Consider the following 22,134-nt stretch of genomic DNA (forward strand, 5'->3'; position numbering starts at 1 on the left):
ATCTACTACTACCCAATGCAAGAAATCAACAACAACTAAAGAAAGTAAAATTAACATGAAATACCTCAAATTGCATTAAAGGAAATTGAAATTGACAAGAGTTCATCAACACAAAAGCAACAAAATAAAGGGAATGACAAGTAAAGCTAGAAGAGCAAAGATGTAGCAACAAGAAATTGAAGAGAAATGTAAATCAAAACAAGAATTAAACCCTAGATCTAAGATGAAATAAACCTAAAAACCCTAATTCTAGAGAGAAGAGGGAGCTTCTCTCTCTAGAAAACTACCCTACATGGTCCTAAGCTAATCTAATTGCTCCCCCTTTGTCTAGTCTTCAATTCTGCATGAAATAGCCTCAGAAACGAGTTGGATTTGGGACTGGAAAGCTCAGAAATCACCCTCAGCGTATTCACTTTAATAAGGTCACGTGATCAACGTCACGCATGCGCGTGGCCGTGAATTTTCTTCTCACATGTATGCATGGATGACGCATGCGTGTGGCCTTTGATTCTCCAAATGCTCATTTCTTCATGAATTATCCACTTTGCATGCTTTTCTCTTCACTTTTTCCATCCAATACTTGCCTTATGAATCTGAAATCACTCAACAAACATATCAAGGCATCCAATGGAATTAAAGTGAACTAAAATTGGCAAATTTAAGGCCTAAAAAACATGTTTTCACTCTTAAGCACAAATTTAGGGAGAATTACAAAACCATGCTATTTCATTGAATAAACGTGAGATAAGTTGATAAAATCTCCAAAATTAAGCACAAGATAAACCACAAAATTAGGATTTATTATGCACCAAGGGTTGAACTATCACTTGAGGGAGGAGCCACATTCATATGGTCAATCCTCATGACAATCTTCTCCTTATAAAGCCTTGAGTTCTCATAAGCTTCTAAGCGAAGGCTTTCTAGTTCTTACAGTTGCAACTTCCTTTCAGCTCCGGCTTTCTCAATTCCCATGTTGCACTCCTTTACTGCCCAAAAGGCTTTGTGCTCTATTTCAACAGGGAGATGACAAGCTTTTCCATAAACTAAGCGGAAAGGACTCATCCCAATGGGTGTTTTGTATGCGGTTCTGTATGCCCAGAGTGCATCTTATAGCCTGGTGCTCCAATCTCTTCTGTGAGGTTTGACTATCTTCTGCAAGATACGCTTTATCTCTCTGTTTGACACCTCGGCTTGCCCATTAGTCTGAGGATGGTAGGCTGTTGCAACCTTATGAATTATCCCATACTTTTTCATCAATCCTGTTAGTCTCCTGTTACAAAAATGGGTGCCTTGATCGCTCACGATTGCTCGTGGTGATCCAAAGTGACAAATAATGTGGTTTCTCACAAAGGAAACAACAGTATTAGCATCATCAGTGCAGGTAGGAATTGCTTCCACCTCTCTTTGATGCTTAGAAAAGTTTGGAGGAAAGGTGCGGCTAACTAGATAATTAGCTACAGGTGCATACCAAGGGACTACCTCAGATACTGCTTGCAGGTTATCAAATGGGAAATTATTAGCTATAGGAGTGGGGTCATCTGTAATGTGCTAAAGGCGACTCAAATGGTCTGCCACTAAATTCTGGTTACCACTCCTATCCTTAATTTCGAAATCAAATTCTTGTAATAGCAGTATCCAACGTATAAGCCTTGGTTTGGATTCCTTTTTAGCTAATAGATACTTTAGAGCTACGTGGTCTGAGTACACTACTACCTTCGTACCAAGTAAATAGGCTCGGAATTTATCCAGAGAAAAAATAATAGCAAGAAGCTCTTTCTCAGTAGTAGTGTAATTGGACTGAGCGGCATCTAAAGTTTTAGACGCATAAGCAATAACAAAGGGGTCCTTACCTTCACGCTGAGCCAGTGCTGCTCCTACTGCATGGTTGGAGGCATCGCACATTATTCCAAATGGCTGGCTCCAGTCTGGTCCTCTCACAATTAGAGCTTGAGTCAGAGCGGTCTTCAGCTTATCAAATGCTTGTTTGCAATCCTCACTAAACTCGAACTCAATATTCTTCTGCAGTAGTCTGGATAAGGAAAGAGCTACCTTACTGAAGTCCTTAATCAATCTCCTGTAAAAACCTGCATGGCCAAGGAACGAACGGACTTCCCTCACAGAAGAGGGGTAAGGTAAACTAGAAATAACATCCACCTTTGCTGGATCTACAGAAATGCCAGTATTAGACACAACATGTCCTAGTACAATACCTTGTTTTACCATAAAGTGACATTTTTCAAAAATTAATACAAGGTTTGTACTGACACATCTATCTAATAATCTAGATAATCCATCTAAGCAAAGGCTAAAGGAATCTCCATATACACTAAAATCATCCATAAAAACTTCCATACAGTCCTCAATAAGATCAGAGAAAAGACTCATCATGCACCTTTGGAAAGTAGCTGGTGCATTGCACAAGCCAAAGGGCATTCTCTTGTAAGCGTAAGTCCCAAAAGGACATGTGAAAGTAGTCTTTTCCTGATCTTCAGGAGGAATATGAATCTGGAAATAACATGTGTAATCATCTAAAAAATAATAATGTGATTTACCTGACAGGCGATCCAGCATTTGATCAATGAATGGAAGAGGATAGTGATCCTTATGAGTGGCCAGGTTAAGGCATCTGTAGTCAATGCAGACCCTCCAGGCGTTCTGAACTCTGGTTGCCATGAGCTCTCCGTGCTCATTCTTCACTGTAGTGACTCCAGACTTCTTGGGCACCACTTGTACTGGGCTTACCCATTCACTGTCTGAGATGGGATAGATGATATTTGCCTCCAGTAGTCTGGTCACTTCCTTTTTGATAACCTCTAAGATAGTGGGGTTTAGTCTTCTCTGGGGTTGACGGACAGGTCTTGCTCCCTCTTCTAAAAATATTCTATGCTCACATACTAGAGGGTTGATGCCTACTATGTCTACCAAACTCTAACCAATTGCCTTCTTGTGCCTCCTCAGTACACTAAGTAACTGCTCTTCCTGTTGAGAAGTGGGTTCCCTTGCAATGATAACTGGAAACTTCTGCTCGCCTTCAAGGTAAGCATATTTGAGGTGTGGAGGAAAGGGTTTTAATTCTAACTTCTGATCATGGTCAGGCTCTGGGCTGTCTGGAGCTGGTAACAATGGTAAAGTACTGTCATTGTCCTCTGAGAATGTCCCCACACTTGGACTTTGTCCTATGTACTTCTCTTCAAATTCCTCCTGGTGAACTTCAGCCACGGTTTCATCTATAATGTCACACTGGAGGATAGAATGATCCTCCGGAGGATGCTTCATAACTCCATTTAAATTGAAGATTACAACTCGGCCATCTATTTCAAAAGAGTATGTTCCTGAAAAAGCATCTAATTTGAACTTCGAGGTCTTCAGGAATGGTCTTCCGAGTAGGATTGATGACGGCTTCTCTGAGTCATTTTGGGGCATCTCCAGGATATAAAAATCAATGAGAAATGTGAGCCCCTTAATGCCCATTAATACATCTTCAGCAACTCCAGCCACTGTAATAATGCTTTTATCTGCTAACACAAAACGAGCTGCCGACCTTTTTAAGGGAGGGAGCCTCAAAATATCATATATAGACAAAGGCATTATACTCACACATGCTCCTAAATCACACATGCAGTTAGAAAATACCACACCACCAATAGTACAATTAACCATACATGGACCTGGGTCACTACACTTTTCAGGTAAACCTCCCATTAAAGTAGATATGGAACTACTTAAAGGAATAGTTTCTAATTCATTAATTTTGTCTTTATGTATACATAAATCTTTTAGAAACTTGGCATATTTAGGTACCTGTTGAATAACATCAAAAAGAGGAACAGTTACCTCAACCTTTTTGAATATCTCTACCATTTTGGGATCAGGTTCCAGCTGCTTCCTGGGCTTCCTTGCAAGTTGTGGAAATGGAATGGGAGTGGTGTCTTCTGCAGTGTCTGTGCCCTTTGGTGCTTCTTCCTGTGGTTGAACTTCTTCTTTTTCATCTATGTCCTGTATGTCTTCTTCCTCTTCAACATCTTCTATTTCCACTACCTCTTCAGCTGAGGCGTGTTCTGGTAGGCTTGGCTCCTCCTGATTCCTCTCCTGTAGTGTGGTTCCGGACCTTAGGGTAATGGCATTAATGCCACCCTTTGGATTGGGTAATGGTTGAGAGGAAATTCCACTGGAGCTCAAAGGCTGGTTATTGGAGTTATTCATTGATCCAATTTGTGAGACAAGAGCTTGCAGGGTAGAGTTTAGACCATTTAGTGTAGCATAAAGGTTATTTTCCATGGTCTCTTGTCTCCGATCAATAGATTGTAGTAAGTCATCATTAGCAGATGAAGAAGGATAAGTAATTTGAGAGGTCTGCTGTTGGGTGTTCTATGGTCCTTGGGATTGCCTCAGGTGAGGTGCTCTGTAAGGCTGGTACTGGTTCTGCTGCCTGTTGTTGTTATTATTCCACCTCTGATTTCCCTGATTGTTTTTCCTTCTTTTGTTGTTGTTGTTGTCCCTCCAATTCTGGTTAGAATTATCCTGCTAGCGGTGGTTGTAACTGCCACTTTGATTGTACCCTTGGTTGGGGCAGTCATAGAAGTTATGAGTGGCTACCACAGTGTTGTCTTCCTACTGGAGCTGCGGACATTCATCAGTATAATGGCTATAATCAGCACAGACTCTGTAAACTCTCTGCGGGACTAACTGTTAGCTTTGCTGTGGTGGAGAAGGTTGAGCTTGCTGAACTTGTTGTTGATTCAATTGCATCTGCTTCAGCAAGTTGGTCATTTCACAGATACTCTGAGTTAGAGCAGAAGTCTCTCTGCTAGAGGATACTTCTGCAACGGCTTTTGAACAGCCTTGTTTCTGCCTGTGATTCTGAGTGGATTCAGCTAAGTCACTGATCAATTGCCATGCCTCATCAGTGGTCTTGTACTTTTTCATAGACCCATTGCTAGCGCTTTCCAATGTGGTCTTATCTTGGGGCCTCATGCCCTGTATGACGTAACCGAGCAACACTATCTTGTCAATCATATGATGGGGGCATGCTTCCAGAAGATTATTGAAGCGCTCCCAGTATTCATAGAGAGTCTCAGATTCGTCCTGAACAATCATGGAAATGTCTTTCCTCAGTTTATCAGTAACTTCAGCTTTAAAGAACTTTTCCAAAAATTCTCTTCTAAGTGTATCCCAGTCGGATACAGTTGCTGCGGGTTGAGTGTAGTACCACTCTCTTGCCTTTCCCTCAAGAGAAAATGGGAAAGCTTTCAACAAAATTGAAGTTTCATCTGCACCATCACGCCTGACAGTAGAACAGGCTGCTTGGAAATCTCTCAGGTGCTTGATAGGCTCTTGAGTAGGTAAGCCATGAAACTTGGGCATCAAATTGAGTAGTGCAGTCTTTATTTCAAAATCTGTAGCCACCGCTGGGTGATGCGCTTGAAACGGTTGCATTGAAAAATCAGGGGCTCCAGCCTCCTGGATAGTAACTCTCCTAGCTGCTGCCATGTTACCTGTACGTAAATCAACTGAATCAGTAGAACGGGGGCTGGTTTCTTCCTCAAGTGACGTTTCAGATCCGCCCTCAGAAAGGACTAACCGACACCGAGCTTGCCTTATTCGTGAAATAGTTCTTACAATCTCAGGATCGAATACTGGCAAGCTTGGATCAGGAAGTGAACGCGTCATCTAACGAAAGAAACAAGCAGCTCATAGTAGCAAGATAAAATAAAATGCAAATAAATAAATTCCAATTAATAACTTTAACACTCTATTGCAACTCCCCGGCAACGGCACCAAAAATTGACATGGCGGAAATTGGCGAATTAAGAATTGTTATGAGATATGCGTTGCAAGTATAGTTCTTAACCAACCAGAAATCCGCTTATCAATTTAGAAGGGTTTTCACAAAAATTAAAATTAAAATACTGGGAGTATGAATCCCAGGTCGTCTCCCAATGAGTTGCAGAAAGGTGTGCTATTTTATTAATCAGATGTTTTCAAAAAGGGTTTGAGTTGAATAAACAGGAAATTAAATTGGAGAAATTAAGTAATTTAAATAAAAGCCTTGACTGGGAGTAGATTAGTTGGAAGCCCTATTCTTGTTGAAGTACTCTCAAGATTAATTGATAATTGAAGGTTGTTCTATTTAGTTATCCCTTACTAGGTAAGGGAAAGTCAAACAAGTTAGAATGCTGTTTCTATTCACAAGTTCCAATCTGCTCAATTGAAAAGGATTAGTGTCAGTGACTAGAGAGCATTCCAACAATAAACCCAATTACAATTTTTCTTTTAAGCATCCCAACTCAAGGGTTCCTTTCAATCAACTCCCCATCAAGTTAGAGAACTACTTGCTCATTGTGAATTTAGAACTCATAACATAGGAAAGGGAATTAAAGAAAGACATGATAAATAAAACTCAAAGGAATCAATTAAAAATAAAAGTAATTCTTGTATTAATAAATTCTAAAATAATCCAATAGTAAAACTGAGTAAATTAAAGGACATGGAAGAGTAAAGCCAAGTAAAGAAAACGAACTAGAATTACGAAGTCTTGATGAGGTAATAACTCTTCTCAATATCCCAATGCAAAGAGCAATAGAAATAAAATCCTAAGAACTATGAATGTGTAGAGAGAAAACCTAGAGGAGGAGTAAAACTAGATCTAAAAACTAAAAATTGTGTGGAATGAATGTTGTTCTGGTTTCTGCATGTTCTCTGGCTCTAGTCTGCTTTTCTGGGTCAAAAACTGGGTCAAAACAGGGCCCAAAATCGCCCCCAGCGAATTCTGTAGATTATGCAGATCGCGCACGTCACGCGATCGCGTCATTCATGCGGACGCATCATTCGGTGTTTTGCTTTGCCACGCGGGCGCGTCGTCCACGCCTCCGCGTCACTTATGCTATTCGAATCCGCGCGGTCGCGTGAGCCATGCGGCCGCGTCACTGCGATTTCCTCTCTTTTGCGCGATCGCCTAAGCCATGCGGCCGCGTTACTTCTCGCTGGTCATCTCCTTAATTTCTTGTGTTCCTTCCATTTTTGCAAGCTTCCTTTCCAATCTCCAACTCAACACACAGATCACGGTATCGAATGGAATAAAGGAGAATTAAAATACATAATTAAAAGTCTCTTAGGAAGCAAGTTTTCAATCATGTAATAATTTTAGGAAGGAAATATAAATGCATGCTAATCTTATGAATAAGTGGGTAAAGATCATGATAAAACCACACAATTAAGCACATTATAAACCATAAAATAGTGGTTTATCAACAAGCTATATGTTTATCTCACTTTATTACCATTCGATGCCGTGATCTGTTTGTTAAGTGATTTCAGAGCTTATAGGAGAAAGAATGGTGTAGAAGAGGGAAAGGAGAAGAGGGAAAGGACGCAAGCATAAGTGGAAGGAGCATAAAAATGGAGTTTTAGAGCAGTGCACCATCGCGCACGCGCAGCCGACGCGCATGCGTGGGAGCTGGATCTTGGATTGGCGCGCGAAAAGGGACGCATATGCGTGGCTGGCCGGAATTCTCATCGACGCGTACGCACGCTTGACGCGTACACGTCGATCGCAAAAGCCCATCGACGCGTACGTGTGACCCACGCGTATGCGTGACGCGCGCACGTGACCACTTTAATGAAAACGTGACCATCGATTTCAGGGGAACTTCAGACCCAGTTTTGAGTGGAATTCTGGCGGGAAAAGACATAAAGGACCAAGGATTGAAGGGGATTATCAACTTTTACTCATTTTTAGTTAGTTTTGGAAAGTTACATTTTTTTAGAGAGAGAAACTCCAACTTCTCTCTAGGTTTTTGGCTTTCTCAATTTCAAATGCACTTGGATTCTTGCTGAATTTGATTCAATTGTACATTGTTCTAGTTGTAGATCCTCTTCTTCTACTCTCAATTTAGTGTTCTTGTCACTCTAGCATTGTAGATCTTGGATCTAGACCTTGTTACTTTGATTTCTATTAATGCATTGAGGAATTTCATGTTAATTGTTGTTAATTGTTGATTATTGTTAATTGTTTGCAATAGATAGATTTAATTCAATTTCTTTTCTCAATTTCATGATATCTTCCATTATTGCTCACCAATTGTTTGTGAAAATGTCAACTATAGCTATGGAGTAGAATTTCACTCTTGGCTTAGGGGTTAGATAATTGGACACACTTGAATTGTCAAAGCTTTTGTTGATTGATAATTGGAAATTGCTACTTGACTTGAATGACACTAACTCTAGTCTCTCAATAGGATTTGACTAGGACTTGTGGACTCAATTTGATTATTTCCACTTGACGTTCCTTCATAGTTAGAGGTTGACTAAGTGGAGCAATAACCAATTCTTATCACAATTGTTGGAGACAATGAGGATAGGAATTCTAATTCCCAACCCTAGCCAAGGCTTTTATATTGATTGATTGTCATTCACTCTTGCTTGATTTCAAATTCTTGTGTCCCTTAGTTTCATTGTTATTTGTTCATTACCTTTATGCAAGCTTGTTTACATTTCTCGTATTCAACCTCAAACACCAAGAGATTCCTAGCCAATGATGTGAACCTTAGGGCAACTCCTAGGGAGAACGACACGAGACTAATACTCTCGGTTATTGATTTGAATTGTGGACACACACTTTCTTTGTTTGATGCATTATAGTTTGTTGGTTTAGACTATACTCACGACACAATTTTATTGGAAAATCTATACCAACAAAATATAGCTCATCAAGCTCACTACTGAGCACCTAGACCTGCATCTAAAAAATAGATAATATATACAAAATGAGAACCTCCGACCCATAGGTTCTCAGTATGGTTAAAGTGCCAAATAAATACAATGCACTATAATAAGAACTCACTAAGAATCCTAATCTTCTTTTCATCAATTGTCCACCCTAGGTTCTCACTAATCCATAACTTAGGCAACTGTCCTAGGAGATACTAAGTCTAATTAAATTTATCATCTTTCCCAACTTCCAAACTTTCCAACTTTCAATTTATTACAGAACCATGACTAGAACCAGCACCAGCTAATTCGACTCAGTGATTATATATCAATACTTCACATTTTCACCTGGAGCAAGTGAAATCACTTCATTGCGTGTACCGAGGGAACTCAAATAATCTCTTTTAGTATTCATCATTGTTAACAAGTTATCTCATCATTTCATTTCAACAAAGATAGCCTTCAGCGTCAACCAACACCAGCATGAGGTACCTCTTAGTTGTACAAACATAAACAATGCAAACAAGTAATACACAAGTAAGGCAATTAATGCAAGTAAGCAAGTAGCAGTTAAGCATGTAACATATTCAATTAGGCAAACTCATATAATTAACCAAACCCAAACAAATCAAACATATGCGAATGATGTATGCCTACCCTATGTCCAATGAGCTCATCTGTCGGTTATACAACCAATCCGACACACCCGGTAGCTAACCCAGATATTGTCTCTCAACACGAAGGAAATCCTCAACCTTCAAGTAGGGAATCCTCAACCTCTCATTTTAGAGAGAGACTATGATGTAATGATAGGGAATCCTCAACCTAACTCATTCACACCACAGCCAGGAATCAAATCGAAGGAAATCCTCAACCTTCTCTATTCAATTCCCCGATGTAGAAAGAGAGGAAATCCATAACCTCATCATTTTCATCATAGCAAGAGAGAGAATCCTCTATCTCAGCTTACCTTTCCCAACATTCGAATTGATAATCATAGAGTTAAATCGAAAGGAATCCTCAACTTTCAATCCAACCCACTGGTGTGACAAGTGAGTGAATCCTCAACTTCAGACTCGTCCACCATAACAAGAGAGGGAATCCTCGACCTCAACTTGTTTTTCACAGCAAGTGAGAGAATCCTTAATCTCAACTTGCCTATACGTGTGCGGGATAACACCACCGTCCTCACAACACAAAACTTATTGCCTCCTTAATCATAATCACAACACGAGAGAGGGAATCCTCTACCTCAACTCACCTATTCATTCCGAGATATAGTACCCCTCACACTTCACCATGATCCTCATTATCAATCTTGTGATCATCATTATTCTCATTATCAATCTTATCTCAATTCATATTCAATCTTAATTAAGTTCATCCATCATTATGCATTCACTCTCATCATCAATGATCTTATTCATAATCATCATATATCACTTGACATCTTGTTCAGTTCTTCAATTTTACTAACTCAATTCATTTGGCTTCATTCCTAACTCGTCCATCCTCAATTCCACCAGCTATAGACTCATATCGATGTTTATAAAGGTTTAGAAGGCCAAAAGAATGGTTGAAAGCCATAAAAACTTATTTTTCCAAATTCTGAGAGGTGTGCGTATGCAGACATGTGGTGTGCGTACACACAGGCTGAAAACATGAGTGTCTGCATACGTTTGCAAAGGTCTGCATACGCATAAGGTGAAAAATTAGTAAGTCGCGTACGCATTCATGGTGCCCGTACGCATGACCCCAATTCTGGGCCATTCCGTGTATGCATGCAGTGTCTGCGTATGCAAAGGCACTTGGCAGAGGCCAATGCCAACGTACGCATGTCAAAGGCCGCGTATGCATATATATCAGAAAACAGAAAATCTGATATGTTGCAGAAATCACTTTTTTAGTCTGATTTTCAAAACCTCATAACTTATTTCACAAAATTTCTTTTTCAACCATTCTTGAACCGTTGGAAAGATCAATAAATAAATTTTCATAAAAATTCAATTTTGAAAGTTTTCCAACTTTGAGGATCGAGTTACGATCCGCCGAAGTTGGCCAAAAATCTGTTTTTACCAAAAACACACATTTACCAATCTTTCCAATTGTTCACAAGGCAAATTTATTTTTCTCAAAACTGTTTACCAAAAACCAACCCGTTTCACATTTTTACACTCAACCAAATCCAAACCTTCTCCATTTACACAATTCAACTCAAATTCCACCGATTCATATCTCAACCCACAATTTCTAATTTCCTAGCAATCATGCCTACTTTTCCATCATTCATTATCAATTTCCATTCAATTACATACACCATCACACAATCCAATCATCACTTACCGTCATTATCTTTTTCCTGGCCTCTGGCCCAAATTTCACGGCCTCTGGCCCAAATTCATAATTTAATACATAATCTACAAACCAATAATCATTATCCAATTCATCAAATTTTTCAACACCCAAACATGCAAATTCACACAATTCTCAATCTAATCATTAATTTTCACAACATATCAACTATGCATATCAATACCAACAAATTGCACAATCCAAACCTAATCCTAGATGCATCTAGCCTAGAAAAATCTGTACCTCTTGTAGTCACAATAATTTGGCCCTTCCTAGCAAATTTTCCACCAAGCATTAGCTCCAAACTTCCCCAAGAGTTCCACAACCTAGATCAAGTTCTCAAAGTATGCCAAATTCACCCAACAACACTAACAAAACCAATTTCACATATACATTACTCTAGGGTTTACAAAATATCATAAATCACAAGGGTTGGAGGATTCTTATCTTAACCAATGAACATAGTTGATGAAACTCATCAATTGCTCATACTAGAACACCCCTAAATAACCAAAATCACAAGATTTCTCAAACTCAAAGCCAAAACACATTTTCATAGGGAAAAATCAAAACTAGACAGAGAAGAACGAAATACTCACTATAATACCTAGATAGAATCGAAGAGGATGAAAAGAGTGACATGTGACTGCAAACGGCTCGTCAATCGGAGCTCCAGAGAGAAAGTTATGGTGATTTAAAGTTTAGGAAGCTAGGTTTTCTTTCTTTCTTCTCTCTATCTTCCCCTCCCTCTCATTTTTAGGGTTAAATGAGTTTTAATTCTCATAAATGATGCTTATATACCTTGGACTTGGGTTCTACTTGGGTTCGGTTCACGTATATGACTCGTTGGCCCAATTTTGGGCAAAAACATTTAAGATTAGCATTTTAAACTGCGTTTTAGATATTTTTATTTTCTAAATCATAAATTATAACTTTTTAATCTTTCTCACTCATAAATTATTTTCTCAGTTGCAACACCAGACAAATCTCAGCCGGTACTGCCGGTCAAATTTTCAGTGTGCATTTTCACGCAGAAAACTATGCTTTCCGACTCAGAAAAATCCACTGAGTCCAAATATTATATTTAAATTGTCAAATTATGATTGCTAATTTTTCTAACCATTTTTACCCACATTTAATTAATTACTTAATTAATTATTATTTGACCGGGTTTTACATCCTACCCACCTTATTTAAAATTTTGTCCTCAAAATTTGGTCCACAAAAGAAAACAAAAATCTTGGTTAAACCTCCATTAGAGGTTCTCTCAACTTCAACTAACCTCGAACCATTTATCATCAATTTAAATACTCAACATCTTCCTCATTCACTTGCACAACTCATAAACTTAACCGAATATCAAGTCTACGCCGTGCTCCCTTGTATTACTCGTAACTTCCTCTATATCTTTCTTAATATCAAATTAACTATCACGTTCACCTTTTTGTTTATAAAACCTATCATAACTCTTAATCAAAATCATGAATTAAAATCTTCAAAACTCTTCAAATTCTTACGAAAGTTGGCCAAACCTCTCCTAGGTCAAAATTCACCACCCTTCACGGGTTTCCTCAGCATAATCGCAACACAACTTAGCATTCCAACTTCAACACAACTCAATATTTCAATTTAACACTTCAGACTCATAATTTAAAACCAATTATTTTCAGCCTTCACTCTAAAACCAAAAATNTTCAATTACATACGTACATTCATTTCCACAATCATTTCATTATCAACCTAATCTTCAACCATAATCAAACTTAACTTCTTGAAAATCAACCCACTAAACTCTTTGAGTCCTTATGCCTAAGATATTTTTAGTCACCTTCTACAGTTCTTATTCACAACTATCTTGTGTTGATGCTCCCGCAACCTTCCGCTGCGTTACTCTATTTTTCATCTTGTAAGAATCAAATCACTCATTTCTTAAGTACTAAACCATGACTTAACATAATAGATAATAACTAAATTCCATTTATGACAACTAAAATTAAATACCAATCATGCAGTTGCATCATATTCCTTTATTGGGTCACAAAATCTAGGCTCACTTCTAAGCTTTCTCAGTCTAATCCCAAATAAGACTTAAGTTCATCCTAAGACTCCAATCGCAATTTAGGACTATAGTGCATTTCTAGGTTTAAATCACAAGCTCATTATAATCACATTACCTAGGATCTCAAAACAAATCATCGTACCTACTCAAGTTATCCATCGTTATCTACATTCGTTACAACCATGTCAAATTCTCATCCTTCAACAACCAATTTCACATATTTAACATTTCGTAAAATTTTCAATCTCAACCTAACACCAACTTGCACCGACCTCTATCAATACACAATTCACAATATATGCACATTATAACAAAATCCATCATCATCAAACTCAGGACTTACTCATATATCCCATAATTCTCAAAACCATTCAATCATAAACATACTTGTCATTCTTCATATACAGTCTCAACAACAATCAAATAGTCATAGGCACAACAATTTCATTCATTATAATTAAAGTCAAATGGCAATCAATGTCAAATCCAATCAAATAGTCTAAGTACTACAGGTTGAGAAGTTGGCGTATGCACATGTAAGTCGAAACTAACTCCATTACTACTCATCATCAACATGCAAACAACATTCCTGTTCCGAGAGTTACCTGAAACCGTAGGTCGATCTCGAACGAGATCTTCTATGATAATTGGAGATTACGTGTACGGATGCGAGTGGCGGCCGGAGCTATCGTATCCGACTTGTCGAGCTTGGCTGCACTGCTGATCCTTCGTCACCGGAGGGTGGGGGTTACCTGCAAGGGACTCCGATGCTTAAGTTAGCAAGGGTATTAAGCAGGTTTTTAGTAGAATCAGAGTATGAGTTATACCTGGGTGCTCTAGTATATTTATAATAGCGTGGGCTGACCTTCTTAGATAAGTTAAGTTAGTTATCTTATCTTATCTTATCTTATCTTTGGGTGAGGTCAGCTTATCTTCAAGGGAACCGCCTTTATCTCTATAGGTTTAGACTGTCTTTGGACTTGGGTCGTGTTTCTCTATTTGGGCCCTTTACTGGGCTTTCCTGGCAGTTTGGCCGAGCTCTTTAAGAAAAGGTCGGATAGTCGGACCTGAAGAGGTCGGTCCCCTTGTCGCTAAACATCCCGGGTCGGATAGCTCGACACAGGGTATGAACAGTGCCCCTGCTCGAGCTCGGTCTTTCTTTTTGAGGTTGAGTCTTAGTTTTAGGACTTCGATCCTTCTCTGGTGAAGCCGAACTCGAGCATTTGTCGACTTTCTACTTTGTAGAGTTTTCCTTTTTGAATGTGGAACGTTTTCTTCTAAAAGCGCGCGCTTTTGTATTAGCGCTCTGTTCTTGGGAACGTGCAAGGGTTTAATACCTTTATTAATTATTTTTTAGTGCTCCGTTTCCCTTGGCTCATTTATTTTGAATTTCACATACAAAAATGGTTTCTCTTCTTCGTTTTTGTAACTTCCCCCTTTACTCTATCGCTTTCTGTTTTCGCCTGAATTTTGCATTTTTTGCGTGGCGGCGTCATTTGGTAATTTCTGGGCGATTCCGTCTCTCCATCTTCAATCTCCTTCGAAGCTTCCTCCTTTCTTCAGGTTGGTTTTTCATTCCTTGTACTTCTTTTATCGTTTTGGCTTCGGCTTTTGATAGAGTTTCAATTTTTCTCTTGACGTCTCGACTTCAAAAATCTGAAACTTTTTGTATCACTGTGCGCCTGTTTGTTTACTGTTTGGAGGATTTCTCTTGCTTTTGAAATGATTCCTTTGTATTCTAGGGTTCATACTGCTTGTTTTCTCAAAAGATTGTTCCTTTTGTCATGCTGATAGCTTTTGCTGATGAATTTTGTGAAAGATAACGACTATTTCTTCGTGTTGTTTTGCTTTTTCTGGGGAATTTATTTCTCTGAAAAAAGGTGGCGTGTTTGATGACTTCTTCTTGATATATTTTGCTATCTTGCTGATTAGCTGAGACTACAAATTTGGAAGGTAGCTACTTCGGTTTTGTTTGATTTGTAGCTTTCTGGGGATGCTGCTTTTTTGAGAAAGGGTTTATCTCTGTCTTTGACGCGAGTTTTGTTGGGACGTTAGTTTTGTAGGTTTTCCTGAATCCTTGTTCCCTGACTGCCTCCAAAGGATGCCCCTTGACCTTCTGTGTGGGTCCTGGGGTTTTCCTTTTGTTGTTTGTGCTGTCTGAATCATACTAGCCGAGTTGTTTTGTCTTTTGTCCGAGATGTTTTTTAGTAATCTGATCTTCTTTTCTTGTTTGTAAGACTAGTTGGCCATGTCTTCACGCAAAAATATTGTTGAGACGTCTTCTAAAGTCCCTGAGGGGATGCCTGATTGGTTGGACTCCTTGGTGTTACTGTGTGTTTCTTTAGCCAACTCTGAATTTTGCGTAGAGCTTAGAAAACATCACCGTCTCTAAGAGAGGAATTATGAATTGGTGGCACCTGACTCCGAGGAGAGGGTTTGCTTCCCTGTCCCGATCCAAGGGGAGCGCCCTTTCTTTTATGCTTATGACTATTTTTTCAGCCAGTTAGACATCACTTTTCCGTTTACTTCCTTTGAGACCGATTTGCTATGGTCGTGTAATGTAGCTCCGTCCCAACTTCATCCGAACTCCTAGAGTTTTATTAAGATTTTTCAGCTTCTTTGCCAAGAATTAGATGTTACCCCTTCTCAAACTCTTTTCCTTTATTTGTTTGTTTTAACTAAGCCCGGGATTTCTTCGAAAAAGAAAGTCTCGTGGGTTTCTTTTAGGCCTGCACAAGGACATAAGGTTTTTACCATGTATGACGAGTCCTTTAGGGACTTCAAGAATTATTTCTTCAGGATTCGAGCTGTTGAGGGAGCTCGCCCCTTTTTTCTGGAAGCGAATGATGAGCCATCCTTTCCTCTGTGATGGCAGCAGAATGTAGTAGTATCCCGATATACGTGGAAAATGCTCGACGAGATTGAGTAGGCTTTTGTAACTATTTTGGAGGACCTTTGGGGGGAACCTCCTTATTTAGATACTAAAAAATCCTTAGGGGACCCCTCCCTTGTTCGAACTGTACTGGGTATTACTTGATGTATATTGCTTCTTGTTTTTACTTTCCTTTTCTCTTTTTTTCTGGTCTGTAAAACTGCTGGTTTCTATTTTACAGAGATGGCCAAGAATAATGACTCGATGAAAGCTTTCAATAAGGCGAGAAAGGCTGCTGCCGCTCAGAACATCTCGACCAAAACGGATGGGGAAGGATCTTCACAGGTGACGTCGAAACCGTCCGTGCCGAGCTCTCCCGGCCCGAGGAGAATGATCCCTACTCCTCGAGTTCGTGTAGTGGATCCTCCGCCGTCTTCTGCTGTTGCTGCATCTTCTTCTTCGGTCGTTCCACCTTCCAAAAGACCTCGAACTGTTGAACCCTTCAATCTGGATGCCCCTGACTTCGATGCTATTGGGTTTGTCGACCAGTAGATCGGTCCTTATGGTGTCCTCTCTATGGATGATGTGTCACTCCTTCACCATTTAGACTTTATAACTCGGAGTAGTATCAAGATAGCACATATGGGGGCGGCCTTATATCGGACTGCCCAATCTTCCTCTTCATGCTATGAAGGCCTTTATGGAGGAGGCCAAATTAGAGTTCGATCGGATGAAAGGTTTGAAGGAGGAGCTCGAGGTGAAGGTGACCAAGCTGGAGAAAGAGTTGGAGGGTCAGAAGGCTAGTTCTATTGCCTTGGAGGCTTCTGTAAAGTTGGCTGAAGACACGGCTTTGAGGCACAAGGATAGCTATGTTACGGCCTACAGGGAGGTGATGTGTCTTAGGGAGGAGTTGGAGTCTGCCCAGGTTGATTATGCCGAGCTCCAGGGTCATCTTGTAGGCAACGTAAATGGTGCTTATGAGAACCTGAAGGAGCAGGTTCAAGTTCTTGCACCTGAGGCCAACCTTACTCTCTTCAGCCTAGACAATGTTGTAAAAGATGGCAAGATTGTCCCTGATGACCTTTATGACGACGATGTTGAACCCCTTCCTGTGCCGGTCGCCAAAGCCACTATTGTGCCGACTTCTTCAGCTCCTTCCGCTGGGGTTAGTCATCCCAAACCAGAGCCTGATTGTCAGATATTAAATCGGGATGACGGGACGGTGGATGCAGTGCCCTTTCAGACTCGCCCTCCTTCACCTTGTGCCGCCGAGAAACCTTCATATCTTCCCTGATTATGTAAATGTTTTGTATAGATAGCCCGACCTGTGGGCATTTAAAACTTTCTTTTTGTAATGTTGTTGACTGTTGACACTTTTTCAGTTGCTTGTTTAGCAACTTTATTTTGAAAAACATAAAATAGCTTCCAAGTTCTTGGGGATGATTTGGGTAGCCTCTTTGAGCTTGTTCTTATTATAACTTCATGCTTTTAATATCATGTTGGTCCTTATCTATCTTGGTACCCCTTTTTTTGGTTTTCGGTAGTATTGGAGCCTTGTTGCTCGACCTCTTTGGATTGCCTTTGTATTTCCTGTTTGTGGCTTTGATTCCTCTAAGGCTTCGGAAGTTATTTCTAGTAATCCTGCTTTGTTTGGACCTTCTATAAGGTCTTTTGCTAGGTATTACTTTTTATAACTTTAGTATTCTATGGAAGCCGACTTCGTCATGTCGGACCCTTCTAAGTTATTTTTGTAATCCTCTTTCTTGGACCTTGTTCAGGTCTCTTTCAGGGATTACTTCTATAACTTTTATGTTTTGGGCCGACTTCGTCATGTCGGACCCTTCTAAGTTATTTTTATAATCCTCTTTCTTGGACTTTGTTCAAGTCTCTTTCAGGGATTACTTTTATAACTTTTATGTTTTGGGCCGACTTCTTCATGTCAAGCCCTTCTAAGTTATTTTTGTAATCCTCTTTCTTGGACTTTGTTCAAGTCTCTTTCAGGGATTACTTTTATAACTTTTGGGTTTTGGGCCGACTTCGTCATGTTGGGCCCTTCTAAGTTATTTTTGCAATCCTCTTTCTTGGACTTTGTTCAAGTCTCTTTCAGGGATTACTTTTATAACTTTTGGGTTGTGGGCCGACTTCGTCATGTCGGGCCCTTCTAAGTTATTTTTGTAATCCTCTTTCTTGGACTTTGTTCAAGTCTCTTTCAGGGATTACTTTTATAACTTTTGGGTTTTGGGCCGACTTCGTCATGTCGGGCCCTTCTAAGTTATTTTTGTAATCCTCTTTCTTGGACTTTGTTCAAGTCTCTTTCAGTGATTACTTTTATAACTTTTGGATTTTGGGCTGACTTCGTCATGTCGGGCCCTTCTAAGTTATTTTTGTAATCTTCTTTCTTGTACTTTGTTCAAGTCTCTTTCAGGAATTACTTTTATAACTTTTGGGCTTTGGGCCGACTTCGTCATGTTGGGCCCTTCTAAGTTATAGTAATCCTCTTTTATAGGGTTGGCCAGACCTCTTTCTAGGGATTTACTGATAACTTTGTTATTGTGACTGGTCCGACTTTTTAACGTCGGCCAGTCTTTAAGTTATTATTTAGCAACCCATTTTATCAAGATCTCGTCAGGTCCTTTCTCTGGATCACTTTCGATAACTTCTTACATTATTCTGTTTTCATCTTTGCCGATCTGTAGAAGTTGGGTTCAATCCTCGTTTGGTCGATCTTTTGATGAATTTGGTTTTCATCTCTGTTGGTCTTTATCGTGATCGTACAGTGAATTTGATTTTCACTTTCTGCCTATCTGTTGCTTTATAATCGGACGATGAATGTTTCAGATTAATACGGCTTGAGAGTTTGTAGAATATCTAAACATATTTTATTCAAAAGAAAATGCAAATATATACATGCGGGAGTTTTTATCCCTTTAAGTCAGATTATTTGTAGGTCTTGGCTTGGTGCCTTATTAAAAAAACTTTTCAGGAAAAAGAGTGCACCTTATGCCGAGATCCTTTATCATCCCTAACTATAGTACCTTCTCAGGTTGCATGCATGCCATGACCTAGGAAGCTCTTGTCCATCGAGTTCGGACAGTCTGTAGTAGCCTTTTCCGAGTACTTCTACGACTCGGTAGGGTCCTTTCCAGTTTGCTACCAGCTTTCCTTCTCTAGGTCGAGTTGTTCCGATATCATTTCGGATTAGGATGAGGTCATTCTCAGTGAAACCTTGTGGCACTACCTTTTGATTATATCTTGAAGCCATCGACGCTTTAATGCTTCTTCCCTGATCCGAGCTCTTTCTTGGACTTCCGGGAGTAGGTCAAGTTCTTCCCTTTGAAATTGGGAGTTGGCTTCTTCATTATAGTGGATCACTCTACTTCATTATAGTGGATCACTCTAAGCGACCCTTCTTCAATCTCTACTGGGATCATTGCCTTCACTCCGTATGTTAATCGGAAGGGTGATTCCTTTGTGGTGGAATGTGGCATTGTTTGGTATGCCCATAGGACTTGTGGGAGCTCCTCAGCCCAAGCTCCCTATGCGTCTTGTAATCTCTGTTTTATCCTAGCCAATATGACTTTGTTGGCAGCTTCGACTTGTCCATTAGCTTGGGGATGTTCTACAAAAGTGAATTGTTGTTTTATGTTCAAGTCGGCCACTAACTTTCTGAAGTCTGCATCTGTGAATTGGGTTCCATTGTCTGTGGTGATGGAGTATGGAACCCCAAACCTTGTGACAATGTTCCTATATAGGAATTTTTGACTTCTTTGAGTAGTGGCATTAGCTAGGGATTCTGCCTCGATCCACTTTGTAAAGTAGTCTACCCCTACTATAAGGAATTTAACTTGTCTCGATCCCTGAGGGAAGGGTCCGAGAAGGTCGAGTCCCCATTTTGCAAAGGACCATGGTGAGGTCACGCTGATGAGTTCCTCTGGCGGGGTGATGTGAAAGTTGGCATGTTTCTGGCATGGTAGACATGTCTTTACAAACTCTGTAGCTTCCTTTTGTAGAGTTGGCCAATAAAATCCTGCTCGGAGTACCCTTTTGGCGAGAGCTTGTGCTCCGAGATGATTGCCACAAATGCCACTGTGTACTTCTTCTAGAACTTCTTTTGTGTTGGAAGTCGGCACACATTTTAATAATGGGATTGAAATCCCTCTTTTGTATAGAGTATTGAAATCCCTCTTTTGTAAGGAGTGTTTCTGTTTTGAGGTAGTTAATTATGGGAGTCATCCATCCTTGATCCTAACCTGTTATGGCTAGGACTTTTTCTTCTTCCGGGATTGATGGACTCTGCAGTATTTCTTGGATGAGGCTTCTATTGTTGCCCCCTGCTTTGGTGCTGGCTAGCTTTGAGAGTACGTCAGCTCGGGAATTCTGTTCTCGGGGTATGTGACGGACCTCATATTCTCCGAGTTGTTCGAGCTGTTCCCTGGTTTTGTCCAAGTACTTTTTCATGGTGGGGTCTTTGGCTTGGTAGCTCCCTGCTATTTGTGAAGTGACTACTTGTGAGTCGCTGAAGATGGTAAGCTTTTGGGCTTCAACCTCCCTAGCCAGCTTCAAACCAGCTAATAGTGCCTCATATTCCGCCTGATTGTTTGAGGCAGGGAACCCGAATTTGAGGGAATGTTCAATTTGAGTCCCTTGGTTGCTTTCAATTATCACACCCACGCCACTTCCATTTTTATTTGAGGAACCGTCCACGTAGAGGTTCCATTCTGTGGGGGTTTCCGGGGTGTCTGTAAATTCTACAATGAAGTTGGCCAGGTATTGTGATTTAATGGTTGTCTGGGCTTCGTATTGAAGATCAAATTCGGACAACTCGACAGCCCATTGCAAGATTCTACCTGCTAAGTCCGTTTTCTGCAAAATCCCCTTTATAGGCTGTTTAGTCCGAATCCTAATGGTGTGAGCTTGGAAGTATGGACGAAGTCGTCGAGATGTTAGTATGAGGGCGTAGGCAAATTTTTCTATTTTTTAGTAGTTCAGCTCGGATCCTTGTAATGCTTTACTGATGAAGTATATAGGTTGTTGCCCACTGTCATCTTCTCGAACTAGTGCTGAGGCTACTGCTTGACTTCCTACCGCGAGGTACAATATGAGTGGTTCTCCTTTCCGTGGCCGAGTTAGGATAGGTGGTTGTCCCAGGAATCTCTTGAACTCTTGGAAGGCTTGCTCGCACTCCGTTGTCCATTCAAACTTTTTTCCTTTCCTTAGAGTGGCGTAGAAGGGGAGAGATCTTATTGCCGATCCGGCTAGAAATCTGGACAAGGCTGCCAACCTCCCGTTGAGTTGTTGTACCTCTTTGACGCAAGTCGGGCTTTTCATGTCGAGTATGGCCCGACATTTATCCAGATTTGCTTCGATTCCTCTTTGTATGAGCATAAAACCCAGAAATTTTCCAGCTTTTACTGCGAAGGTACATTTTATAGGATTGAGTCGCATCTCATGCCTTCTTATAGTGTCGAACACTTGGGTCAGGTCGGACAATAGCGTCTCTTCACTTTGTGTCTTTATTAATATATCGTCCTGATAAACCACTATTTTACGGTTTATCTTGTACTCAATTGAGTGGTTTTCATTAACTCTTTACCCACTTATTCATACTATTTGCATGGTTTTATATTTCCTTCCTAATTATGTGTTTTGATTAAAAACATGCTTCTTTCATCTTATATTTGCTTATTATTAATCCTCTCTTATTACCATTAGATGCCTTGATATGTGTGTTAAGTGATTTCAGAGATTACAGGGCAGGAATGGCTCAGAGGATGAAATGGAAGCATGCAAAAGTGGAAGGAATACAAGAAGTTAAAGAAATTGCTAGGCTGTCCAGCCTGACCTCTTCGCACTCAAATGGCTATAACTTTAGCTACAGAGGTCCAAACGACGCGGTTCCAGTTGCGTTGGAAAGCTAACTTCCGGAGCTTCAATTTGATATATAATATGATATAGTTTCTCTGAAGCTAGGTGACACGACCGCGTGATCCATGCGGCCGCGTCGCAATGACGAAAATCGAGCGTGGCAAAATTCGAAACCAGCGAATTCTGGACTGTTTTTGACCCAGTTTGCGGCCCAGAAAACACAGATTAGAGGCTATAAAGTGGGGGAACATATCCATTCATAAGGAGGCTCTCATAA

The sequence above is a fragment of the Arachis ipaensis genome, chromosome B10 (genome assembly GCF_000816755.2).
Source record: "Arachis ipaensis cultivar K30076 chromosome B10, Araip1.1, whole genome shotgun sequence".
NCBI classification, from domain to species: domain Eukaryota; kingdom Viridiplantae; phylum Streptophyta; class Magnoliopsida; order Fabales; family Fabaceae; genus Arachis; species Arachis ipaensis.